Source organism: Zeus faber (genome assembly GCF_960531495.2).
Source record: "Zeus faber genome assembly, chromosome: 8".
Classification (NCBI taxonomy): Eukaryota; Metazoa; Chordata; class Actinopteri; order Zeiformes; family Zeidae; genus Zeus; species Zeus faber.
Genome location: NC_137195.1, coordinates 19,004,705 through 19,017,370, shown reverse-complemented (window position 1 = coordinate 19,017,370; position 12,666 = coordinate 19,004,705).

Below are 12,666 nucleotides of genomic sequence, written 5' to 3'. Positions count from 1 at the left end.
CGCACTTCCTCCACTAAAGTTTTAACTAGCGAGGTTCACCTGACCGGACATCATTCTTTTCCAATAAACCGGCGGTGCGTGTCGTTGTTCCTACGTAAAACTCCCTCATATCCATGCAGCTGCCCATCGTTCCCAGCGGGGGAACAGGTGAGCACGTCCCCGCGCACATACCGACCTCCATCACCTGACCCGCCATCCACCTGACGGCCCCACGGCGGTAGCGGAAGTAGCCAGCCCACCGGTGGGTGTCGTCCCCCGCACCCCCGTGTCTCTCCTCGTAAAAGTCCCGCTTGGTGTCTCCACTTGGTATTTATTTTGTCTTTCTGGAGCTGACTAGACAGGCCAGGAGCCGCGGGGGCTTGTTGTCTGTGTGTTATCGTCCGCTCAGCTCCTTTCACAGACGATTAGTGTAAAACCCTCAATTACACGGAAAAGGATTAGGTTGCCCTCGGGGGTGGGTTGGTGGTGGTGGTGGGGGTGTTGGTGGTGGTGGTGGTGGGGTGTGGGCAGGTACGACGCAGGGAAACCTTGGAAGCTGGAGGAAGGTTTTTTTTTTCTTTTTTCTTTCTTTTTTTGTTTTGCGCCCGGAGGCATGATGCAATGAGACGCATGAGTGGGCGCCAAGAGGTGCTGAGGTGAGGGCGCAGAGCGGGAGGGGGGGGGAGGGGGAGGAGGAGGAGGAGGAGGAGGAGCAGGTGGCGGAATGGGGGTGAACCGAGTTAGACGTGCTCGCCGGCCAAACTCGTAAACATGTGTCCGCGCCGACGGGCGGCAGTGACGCTGATGTTGGTTGAGTTCGGCCCGATTTGGGGCTCTTCCGCAACATGACACGTGTGTTTAGAGGAGATTTTTTTTCCCGATTTTTCTGAAAGGGCGGGGTAAATGAAAAGATGGAAAAATGGAAAGAGATATCCCGGGCTCATGCTGGGACATGATCCCGGTCTTATCTGATGCCGGAGCGAGATCACATGAGCTGCTCTACATCTGTTTGACATACGGCTCGGCCCTCATCCTTTGTGCCGGAGGGGCCCCCGGTTACCCCCCGACACACACACACACACACACACACACACACACACACACACATACACAGACACACGTGCACACACACACGGACACATCTTTACCCTACATGCATCTTCACGAGTCATTGGCCGTTTAGCTCATTTTCTTATCTTTTTTTAAATAAGGCTAATTGACTGTGACGGATTGTAGAAAACAAGACAGACGTGCGTCCTTCAACTGACAGATACACTGGATGTGAACTGATCCCATCGTGGTCTATTGGAGCTGACGAGCTGGATAGAAAATGCCCTTTCCGCGTCTCACATGAACCGTCTCGCACAGCTGGCGTGTCGGATCAAGGTGGGTAAGGGAAGTCAGCAAATCAGATCCGTAACTTCGGGTTGGCCTCCGAGGGCACCGTCGGTTGGGCTGGGGTGCGAAGCCGGGCCGGGCCGAGCCTGGGGGGGCAGCTGGCCGTCGCCGCCCCCAAACCTCGCACGCATCCCTCGGGGGGACCCGGGGCCACCCCCCTCCCGACCGAGTCTCGAGGGTCTGGACACCGGGGCCGGGACGCGGCACGCGGTCAAACCAACAAGGCACTGGAGGTGAGTTTGCAGACAGGCTCGCCTCGCATGGGAAACAAAACTCAAGAGGTCTTGACACATGATGGACAAGACTTTGATGTGACATATACCTCAGGGGAGAGTTGGCGTCTTGATTTCAACAGAAACAGCGTTTGTGATTCATTTGTGGACAAACAGTGAGGCGGTTGGTGGGGGGGGGGGGGGGGGGGGGGGTGCCTTCATTTTCATCACTTGAGCCCTGGTCACCCCAAAAAAAAAAAAGAAAAAAAGTGCTCAGTACCTCCCGTGTTTAGGCTATTCATTTCATTCACAGTGTGCCTCCTTGTGCGCAGAATCAAGCCCTTATATCTCCCAAACATATACAGGGGTTACATCATCGCAGGTCGTGACACAGAACCGCCCTGTTTTTCTGCAAACCATAAACACACATACAAATGCGCGCACGCACGCATGCACCCAACACCCCACCCACCCACCCACACACGCACGCACGCACGCACACACACACACACACACACACACACACACACACACACACACACACACACACACACACACACACACACACACACACACACATGTATTTACTCAGTGAGTGTGTAGAGAGCCCTTTCAAGGGCCAGAACAGCTTGAGGGAGGGGAATCTCCAGGGGGCCCCCCCCTCATAGGTTAAATGGGCAGTGGAGTTAAGGCCCCCCACTCCTGCCATCAACACACACACACACACACACACACACACACACACACACACACACACACACACAAACTCTAACTCTCTAACACGCGCACACACCCTCTGAAAGACTCCTCACACAGAGCAAGTCTGTTCATTAAAGTTGTATGAACAGAGTGAGGGCTACCATGTCGCCAATGTATACACAGTCACCCACCCACCCACACACATACACACACACACACACAGATACGCGCACACACACACACCCACACACACACACACACACACACACACACACACACACACACACACACACTGCACTACCTTCTCTGCTAATTTGATTCACTCCCGTGACGATATGAAAAAGAAAAGAAATGTAGAGAGAACCTAAGGCCGAGATGTAAAGATATTACCATGAAGCCATTTTCTACGGCTACGGACAAACACAATTTGTCCATCAACTCCTCCCACCCACACTGTATACTTGCAACGATGTAAAAGAGAACAGGGCAGTCTACGGGAATCACTCACGGGAGAGAAGAAAAGAAAGAGAGCACAAAATAAATCATTTAGCCCTCTCCAGTGCCTTGGCAGGGCCCGTTGCTGTCAGCCATAAATCATTAAACCCATCGTTAGTGTTAAAGGAACTTTTTAATAACCACTAATTTAGTTGATTGGAAAATAGCATGTTTATTATTACTGGTTGTGGCTCTTCGACAGGGCTGAAGGGCTGAAGGTTTTTTTAATTTTTATTTTTTTTATTTTGGGCTTCGCTACGTTCCTCCACCGTGAGGAGGCTCAGACACAGTGACGTCAGTGTTCCCATGCAAGCCCGAGAACTCCAGAGTGAAATGTAGCTTTACATTCATTTTCCAAGTTGTTAACAAGACTATGATTATACTGCATTCGTTGACTACCCATAAGTCATTGCACTGTAAATGTCCCTGAGTTAAATCCCCCGCACACATTCGTTACACAGGCCTATTTAAAAAAACAAAAATAAAATTAAAAAAAAAACAAAAAAAAAATTTGTCACGGAACATATATCAGGCACTGAGGTTTAACGGCCTTTCTTTTCTCCTGGTTGAGTTAAAGTTGCCCATAGCTACTGTGAATGTATTTATGGAAATGTCCATCATTCATTGTAAATTTTTGTTGTTTCGTAAAGACTACCAGCAAGTAACAGCAAGGGTAAAAGCCTCAACACCTCATAAATACATCGGCTCGGAACACAGTAAATGTGTCAATATATAATAACAACATATTTCTCCTTTTAGTGTAAACATCATTTTCAGAAAGCTTGATTCATTCGCTGCTAGCCTGGGGCGGTCCTCAGATTTGTCAGGTGCCAAAGGCTTGTTTATGTTTCGAGGGGCCGTTTCTCTAATCATTATTTTCGCTGGTATTTTGCTCTTATCTTTCCTTTTTCTTTTTTCTTTTTCTTTTTTTTGCTCACGCACAAAATTTTGCAATTGTTGCTGTTTGTCCCCACATGGCTTGGAATTTATGTGGAGAAAGTCAGGGCATGAAGACTGTTGGAGGCTCGGGGATAGCTGGGTGATGGTGTGTGTGTGTGTGTGTGTGTGTGTGTGTGTGTGTGTGTGTGTGTGTGTGTGTGTGTGTGTGTGTGTGTGTGTGTTTCGGAGGCGGGGGTAGCAGGGATGCCAGGGTTGCTTTTGCAACGAGCTCCCACAAGGAATTGCTTGACTGAAAACTCTTGTTTTTGCAGAGTGAAGCAAATGTCGGGGCCAAGTCGGGCTCCGCTATCATGATCCTGTTGCGACGGCCCCTACCCACTATTAAAAATGTACATATGCCCTATTTGTTGACAAGTGTGTGGTGTTTCCTTTGTGGCGGGGCACAATAGAATGTTGTTCTCGCCATGCAGCGTGGCAAGCAGGAGGTACAAACAAAGATGGGGCAATTAGGTTGGTCCTGCTCACCTGAGCGTGGCATTGCCACAGTTTGGGGGTCTGGGTCCAACTCTACAGGGAGAATAAACACGCGCTGTGTACGGCTGACATGATACATTTCAGAGATTGGGTGAGACCAGTTCCCCTCAGCACCATTGCTGCGGGGGGGAAAAGAAAAAGAAAAAAAAGGAAAAATATGATTTCCACATATGCATGCCCAAGGGTGTGCTTCCAATAATGCCTCCCAGCAGAGCGCTTTACAACTGCGGCCGGAGAAGTATTTTCCCCTTCATGCGGCATTGGAAGTGCAATGTTGTGAGATTCCCCAATATACCTTAGGGAGTCTTTTCACAACCTCCTAACAAACAATCCAACATTCCTGGACTTGTTGGCAGGAGGTAGTCCTCTGTGAAGCATTCCATGAACTGGGTTTCTGGGGGGATGACATAACAAATTTGGGGGAAAGAATTTCGAGATGGGGGTGAAAAGGAGAAACGAACGTGGTCAGCGCACCCTTGGCTTCAGGACTGTTGCAAGCCGGAGGATGGGGGAGAGTGGGGGGGGGGGGGTTGCGTGCGGGAGCGAGTGCCCCAGCAGGAAGTGATGTCATGGCAGGGGTAGGGGATGGGGAGCGGGGTGGGGGCATGAAGTCATTCGAAGCAAAGCACGAAGAGGTGAAACGAGCTGCACACTGAGGCCACGCTGTCACAGATTCAAGTAACATTCGGCAGGTCGCTGAAGCCTGACGGTAGCTCATTACGGTGCAAAAGCGTTGGGGAGGTTTGGGGCCTTCGGTTGGAAACCCGGGGCTTTGATCTCGGGAGTGAGACGCGGGGTCTTTGAACCTAGGTTCCCTTTGTGCAGCCCCTGAAACAAAACATTAGAAAATGAACAGAACAATGGAACCCGTTTAAATCTTCCCAGGCTTGATTGTGGCTTTGGTCCTTGTGAGCTCATTCAGGATATTTTTTACTCTGTGGGCCAAAGTCATTGACACAGAGAGGGGGGGGGGGAGAGAGAGGGAGAGAACACATACAAGTAAAAATGTGATACAATCTGTTCAGATTATGAAAAGAGTTAAATCAAAATGGAATGTTGCCCCCCCTTCTCAAAGCCCGGCCGTCTTGGGGCTTAAGGATTTACGTCCTCGTTCTCATGTATCGGAAGCCACCGCTCTACCACCTGGGCATCGCCGGATATTCCTTTATCCCCCGCCCCCCCCTTCATTGTGCGCTTTGGAGTAAATCATCCTAACCCCTTTCCCTGCCATAATGAAGTCTCGGGGAACAGCACCTGGTTAGCGCAGGTGATAGGCAGCCATATCATTTATCCTCATAGACTAGAAGGTCACCACGTTCCCACAGTATGGAATCCCAGCACATAAAACACGCCTCTCACTCAAAAATTAAAAAGGTGTTTTTTTTCCCCCTTCAATAAAATAAAGAAACAGCATCGACCACAGAACTGAAGGGAATTACACCCCCCCCCCCCCCCCCCCTCGCCGCCGAAATGAGGGTGCATTAATGATAGCAGCAAATGACAAGTCGTGGAAAAGGCTTAGGATCTGGGGTGCGTGCTGGGTACGTTGACACCTGTGTTTTGAGACCCTCTCGTACCCCGTCCGCCCGGCAGACCCTCCCGACCTCAGTCATCCGCTCGGATTGCGCTCTATACGACTCTGGAGCCCGACCAGCGCCTGTTTATTCACTTAGCGCACACATTTTCCACCTCTCTGGGACGCCTTCTATGCGTTTTCAGATGGGAAACAGCAATAGCAGACGAGGGAATTTACTCGGAACTGTGTTCACACCAGATCTTTCTGTGTTTTTCTTCTGCTGGAAAGCCTTTTTTTTATTATTTTTTTTATTTTAATTTTTTTTTTTTATCACTGTTGTGCAAGAGCGAAAGCCTGAAGTACTTATCTGCCAGAGATGCAAACATTAGTCATTACCACCAATTACATTATCTCATCTCATTGACTCATTGCCATTTCATCATCTTTGCTCTGGCACTTAACACTTACACCAGTGATGTTGGCAGTAGCAGCCGTGTCCCTTCCTTTCCAACTATGTAACAACATTGCTGTAGTGTATCCTGTCCATTCTATCTCTGCTCTATACAGATTATCCATATTGTGAGCTTCTACCCCTGTTGCTATGGTGTGAAAAGTTTCTGTCCTCGCAAACAAAACTTTATTTGCACTTGGGAGTGTTTTGCCCGCGCCTCAGAGTTGGTGCAAATTAATGTAGCGGCTGTCACGAATAAATCATCACGTGACCTTGAGAACGCTGTCCGTGCTCGACGCTACTTCTAGGTATTTATTTTGCAATGTTGACATTTTAAAATGGATCAATGAATCTCCTAAGGGAAAGTTACTCTGCACCTGCCATGGCTAGCCGACCCCTCCGACCGCTAAAACGTCGCACTTTCCACGGTGAGAGAAATCCGGCCTTGGGGGGGAGGGGGGTCCGGGTTTGGGGTCTCCAAAGACATCATATTTCACCACTGTGTTGATAACTCTAGATTATTACCCCTCACCTCTGAACCCTGCAATGTCCACAAGTAAACTCCCAGGCAGCGTGCACATCCCAGCGGTCAAAGAGAGTGATTTAAACCTTCCACCTGACGTCGTATCCAGAGGCCGAACCTTCCTCCTACCGCTGTAGGGGTGAAGAACACCCAAGGTGAGACCGAGTTAAGGGTCAGGACCAAGACCCTCGGGGTCGAGTCAAGTCCGTGACCCAAACCTGTCTAGTTTGAGTCCGCGAAACTACGAGGTTGTGCCTCCCTTCATTTCTTTTCATTTATTTCATTTATCCATCTATTTTATGTTTGATGTGGACGTGACCTGTATGGAAAATATATCAAGCGTCTGTCTGAGTCACGAGGCTGTCAAGTCAGAGATGAATCCTAGTCCTTCAAAATGCGGATTTGACACTCATTCCATGATTGAGCCCTCCAGCACTCCCTCGTTCCTCCAGTTCCCGCGCTTCCGAAAAGCCGAAGTGTTTAGGAGTCTACCTATAGGGAACCCCATATGCGGTCGATGGGAGCTGATCGGTGCTGCGTGTGAGCACAGGTAACCCGAGAGTCCGAGAGCGCTCGTTTCGATTCTCCCTTTTCACACACACGCACACTCACTCATTCTTTTTTCCTCCACGCAAGCTCCCCACTTATTCCACCCATCCGTCTTTTTGACTTTGAAATGAAGCCTCTGCTGTTGCACAGGGGGCACCGCCAGGGTCCCCGGGCCCCTTTTATATCCTCGGCGGTGGATTCCCAGCCTCACTTAGCATCGCGCTCCGCCTGTCAGCGACAGGAATAGAATCCCGCGGCGGATGCTAAAGGATCCCAGAGAGCAACAGCGAGTCTGCCGTGTCATTCTGGAAGTCTGCTCTGGCAGCTGTGCTGACAGGGATGAAAGCGATAGGCAACCAGATGGTGCCATCGTACCTGAACGGATCGTAACCCCAATGACACCGACAAAAAATATATATATAGAAAGGTATAGGAGTTTTCTCCTCTTATTGGATGGTGGGGCTGTATTAGGTTGACATATAGGTTTGCATGACATCAATGAGCTCAAAATATCATTTCGGCGAAAGTCGTCTGATGTGTTTGGCTCGCAGCAAATATCTGAGGAGCCAAATGAAACGATCGGAGAGCTTTGTTCGGCGGTTGTCATATGAGACACGAGCCTTGAAATGGAATATTTCCTTTTGGATCACCCGTCGTTGTGAAATGGAAAAGTGCACAAGAGTAGAATAATAACTCTTTTTATGTTTTTCACAATCCACGTGTCTGGTTTCAAAGCACGGTAAGACGAAGGGCCGGGGTCACTCAACAGAGATTCCTGGGAGCGACTGTTGTGGCTTCGATAATATGGGAACAGATTGAGAAGCTGGAGAAAAGAGCTAATTAGATCGGACGCAAGCTCAACGCTTTTTCAATAGTGAGATATTACATTTCACATAATTTTTACAAAATCTGTTTCATGTACCTTACTCCCATAATCGTCAGGATCAGTAAAAGCATGTTACTATGGCACTACGGTGCATTGCACTGCTGCCTCACAGCAAGAAGGTCGTAGGTTCGATTCCCGCCTGGGGCGCTGTTGGCACCGTGCTCCGGCGGGTTATCTCCCAAATAGGAGCCTTTCTGTGTGGAGTTTGCATGTTCTCCCCGTGCTCACATGGGGTTTCCTCCACCTACCATCAGTAAGGACCCCCCCAAAAACACGCACACTTCATCTGACCAGCGATGGACACTCATCACCAGGTTCCCAGAGGACGGACAAGCCAGGATGGGTTAAATGCAGAGGCCACATTTCACTGGCCACCACCCCAAAAAGCGTGTGTGTATATATATATATATATATATATATATATATATATAATATATATATATTTATATATATATATATATATATATGCATGTGTTGTAGTGCGGTCATGTGACAGATAAAGGTTCTTAGCTTTTGGTATTTGGCACCCCTACAGTTTGTAAGTGCAATTGCAATTTTACACCATTTGTAAAAACTTCGTTGGCTTTTTTACTGGAGAAATTTTAGCCTTCTTGGTCACGTTTCCATAACAGTCTGTGTTACAAATTCAAATACAATGTACACCTAGGTTACAGCGCCCCTTGCATGGACCTCACCGCTTCGTAGAGGGGACGCGGGGACTCGGGGAGGGACCCCTGGGGCCCCCTGCTACCGGTGTGGGTACCAGATGTGCTCGTCCTGGCAGATCGGCTCGATGAGTCAGAGGGTGAAACAAACCCCATGAAAGTGAGGGCCGGCGCACACCGGCTGCCATGTGGGTGCCGGGTGCACCACTGGGCCATCTCAGCCGCGCCGTCGGGGAGGTGGAGCGGCTACGTTTTGTATGAGCATTATTACCGGACATTTTTACCGGCAAGTTTATAATTTATCGTTTTGGTTTTTTTTATACATTTTACCAGGCAAAAAAAAGAGGTTGGAAGGTGCCATTCAGGTGAAGGAAGTTGGAAGGTGCCAGGGGGAAAGAGGTGCCATTCTCCATATTACAAGTCAGTGTACCTTCAAAATGATTTTGAAGCTGTTATTTTAAACGGAGAAAAAAGTTAAATCGTGTTGCTTTAATGACTCGGCCACAGATCCAGCCATTGCTCAGACATAAATCCTCACTGTCACCTCACTTTTAAGTCAGTACAATTAGTCAGTAGATATCAGATATATACAGTATATATATATATATATATATATATATATATATATATATATATATATATATATATATATATATATATATATACACACACACACATATACTGTATATACATATAAACTATAACTTATTTAATTTAGCTCCCACTCTTTCATACTTCTCTAAATTCCTGCTGTCTACTCACTATTCATGACAGGTCCATCCAAACAAAGAGAGCAGATCAGTTCCGGAGGCCGTCCATCCGTATTCCGTCCAAAATAAACATCAGTGGAGCCTGTGCTGTGTAAAGTGATGTGACGCGCCCCCCCGCCCCCCTATTTTATTTTCCAAAAATACCGTTGTAAGTTGGCAGGGGTGCACAAAAGAATAAAATATCCTGGGCCCTCTCACGGTTCAGAAACGGTACAATGGAAACCTGTCTAAAGATGGGAGAGCTACAGGGGCATTCGTGTTTTTGGTGAGATTAGGGCTCCATGGAGAGAAGGTGCTTCCCCCGATGCTCTGGGGACACACGTTTGGCCACGATCACCTTTCCCTACAGCACGGTTGACTTCAACCTGTACAAACCCTTTGAGGAAAAACGTTCCCCGGTGGTTCAAGTTTCATTGCACTTGCAGCAGGTCGTTCGAGAGAGCCAGCGGTGTAACCAGTTACCACTTCGAGAACAACGTATTTCTAAATCTATGCATAGGTAAAGCTATCACATCGGAGCAGTTTGCTGAGTTCAAACTGCACAATAATACTACACCGTCCTGTTTGACCTTTATTCCAGCATGTATGCTTCTAATTTTCTCAGTCAGAGCGGGGATGGAGAATACATTCATCCACATCAAAGTCAACCCCGAGAATATGAGACTCTTTAGCCAGAAAATTCCTTGGCCTTGTGCGAGCATTCCAGTGAACCCAAAACTTCTGTTCTTCCATGTTGTAGGTATGAAATATTATGGATAATTTACATAATTAAAACACGGCGTAAAGCTGTGTTCTCAAGAAGAACAACAGCGAAGGGGCGAACGGCCCAGCGTTTAATCCGGAGGAACACGGGCAGAGGTGGTTCCGTTGCATCTCCATTATCTAGCGTGTTAAGGGTTCACTGTGTTTACTTAGGTTTTCTCTCCATAAAAATTTACAGTCGGCTGTACTTTCATGTCGGCTGAGTTATGTGGCGCTTTCTGGCACGGCTGTAGGAGGGGGGCTTTGATGTGAAGCCATAAAAGCACAGAGGAGAGCGGCCAAGGCTGCATACTCTATCGTCGTTTGAGGCGGGATGTTCGGGTGAACGGAGTCAGCTGGGATTCGACGTATAGTAGTAAAAGTGCCGTTCCTTACACCCCCTGGGACCGCTGTGGCATCTGGACAATAACACCCAACACCTCCACATCAGATGATAGGCGCGTGGGTCAGCTCCCTGCTGCAGCCGACAACGCACCGGCAAACTCTGCCACGCTTAAAAGAAAAGGGCTTTCGGTCAAAAGCGGCAGGTTGCAAAACCAGGTCAGAAATACTTTATCGATACAGTAGAATTTTCCGATACAATAAAACCAGAAGCAGGAAATAGCAAAAATCGAGGGCTGTCTTGCCATGTCTCTTCATCCTCCGTTTTTCTTTTAGCCTGAAATGATGTTGAGAGAGCGATCTGTCTGGCTAAACGCTCTGGAGAGCTTTGGTTCCCAAATGGGAAGAGATCAGCATTTTCAGACCTTATGAAATTGTGTGTGTGTGTGTGTGTGTGTGTGTGTGTGTGTGTGTGTGTGTGTGTGTGTGTGTGTGTGTGTGTGTGTGTGTGTGTGTGTGTGTGTGTGTGTGTGTGTGCGTGCGTGCGTGTGTGTGTGTGTGTGTGTGTATGTGCATGCATGCGTGTGTGCGAGCGTGTGTGTGTGTATGTGTATGTGTATGTGTGTATGTGTGTGTGCGTGCGAGCATGTGTGTGTGTGTGTCAGTCTGTCTGGTAGACCTATGCACTGCGGTATGTTGGTGTTAGCTGCTGAAAGAATCATTGGTTGATTAATGTCCTCCACGGCTACTGTCTGTGGGTCACCAGAGCCTTCGCTGTTTACGACTCATAACAACCAGCCGCTGAGAACCTCAGCAAGTGCCAGATCAACTGCTGCACTTCACTTTCATCCCCAGATCACGCTCATCCCTGTCCAAAATCTTAACTCCTCCGCCAACCCCTCTCTCCTTCAGGGCCGCCTTCTCGTGTGCTGCTCGATATTGAGTTTTCTTTTCATTTTGATTTGTTGTCATTGTCACAAACGTAAATTACGCCTGGTGCATGATCTCATTCTACTTTGTATTATGAGGGAGTGAAGGGGGTTGCGGAGTAACATGGCCTCTATTTTATTTTGAGGTTTGAAGCATGAAGTGAGCCAAGCTTCTCTTCACTCAAGGATTAAGCCAACCGCCAGAACCAAAAAAGAAGAAAAAAAAACACAAGCCTAGCACACAATAATATTTTTAGTCACTATATTCACAATATTTCTAGTATTTTTAGAATTGTACATGGCAAGCCCACATGGGTAGGTCATGATATTCATGTGGCTGTGCACAAAGTTGAAACCTAACTTGGTAAGAAAATGTCCAGAGTGTGTGAAATACTGAAATGAAGAAGATACAGTACCATACCATGCTATGCCATGCCATACTGCTGCACATACTGTGTACTGTGTACCTTGGTAGGCTCGGCGGGACCGACCAGCTGCTCTGTAGGTGAAGTATTTGACGGTAAATAAAATAAAATAAAATAAAACAAGATAAGCTGTTTGTCTGTTTGTCTGTCACAGAAATATTTTTCAGTATTCAGTACTTCCAGTCAGAGGATAAACACTTCATTTATACATCCTGTTCTCCAATAACAATACCATACCAAAAAAATGATACCACTTTACACCACATATAACTATATGCCTATAACACCATATAACTAAAATAAGCAATAAAGTTGATTGAATTGTTCCCTCCGTTATATTGTATATTTGTTTTTCATCATCTTTTTTAAAAGTTTCAGCTATGATATATGAAAATTGCAGGCGCGTCTTCTCTGCAGTTGTGAAAAAATGCATTCGTGCATTTCGAAACACATCCCAACGCAGCGGGTTTTTCGGTCCACCACACCGACATCGTTTGTGTGGTCCACTGCGCCCATGGCAACTTTTAAATGACCCAAGTCCAAGTTCGAGGACATTACGCTTATATTATATGAGACCCATCCCAGTATGATTTGAAACTGATGACAGGTACCATCATTCCATGACATCACGCTCATAGAAGGCGTCAATTAT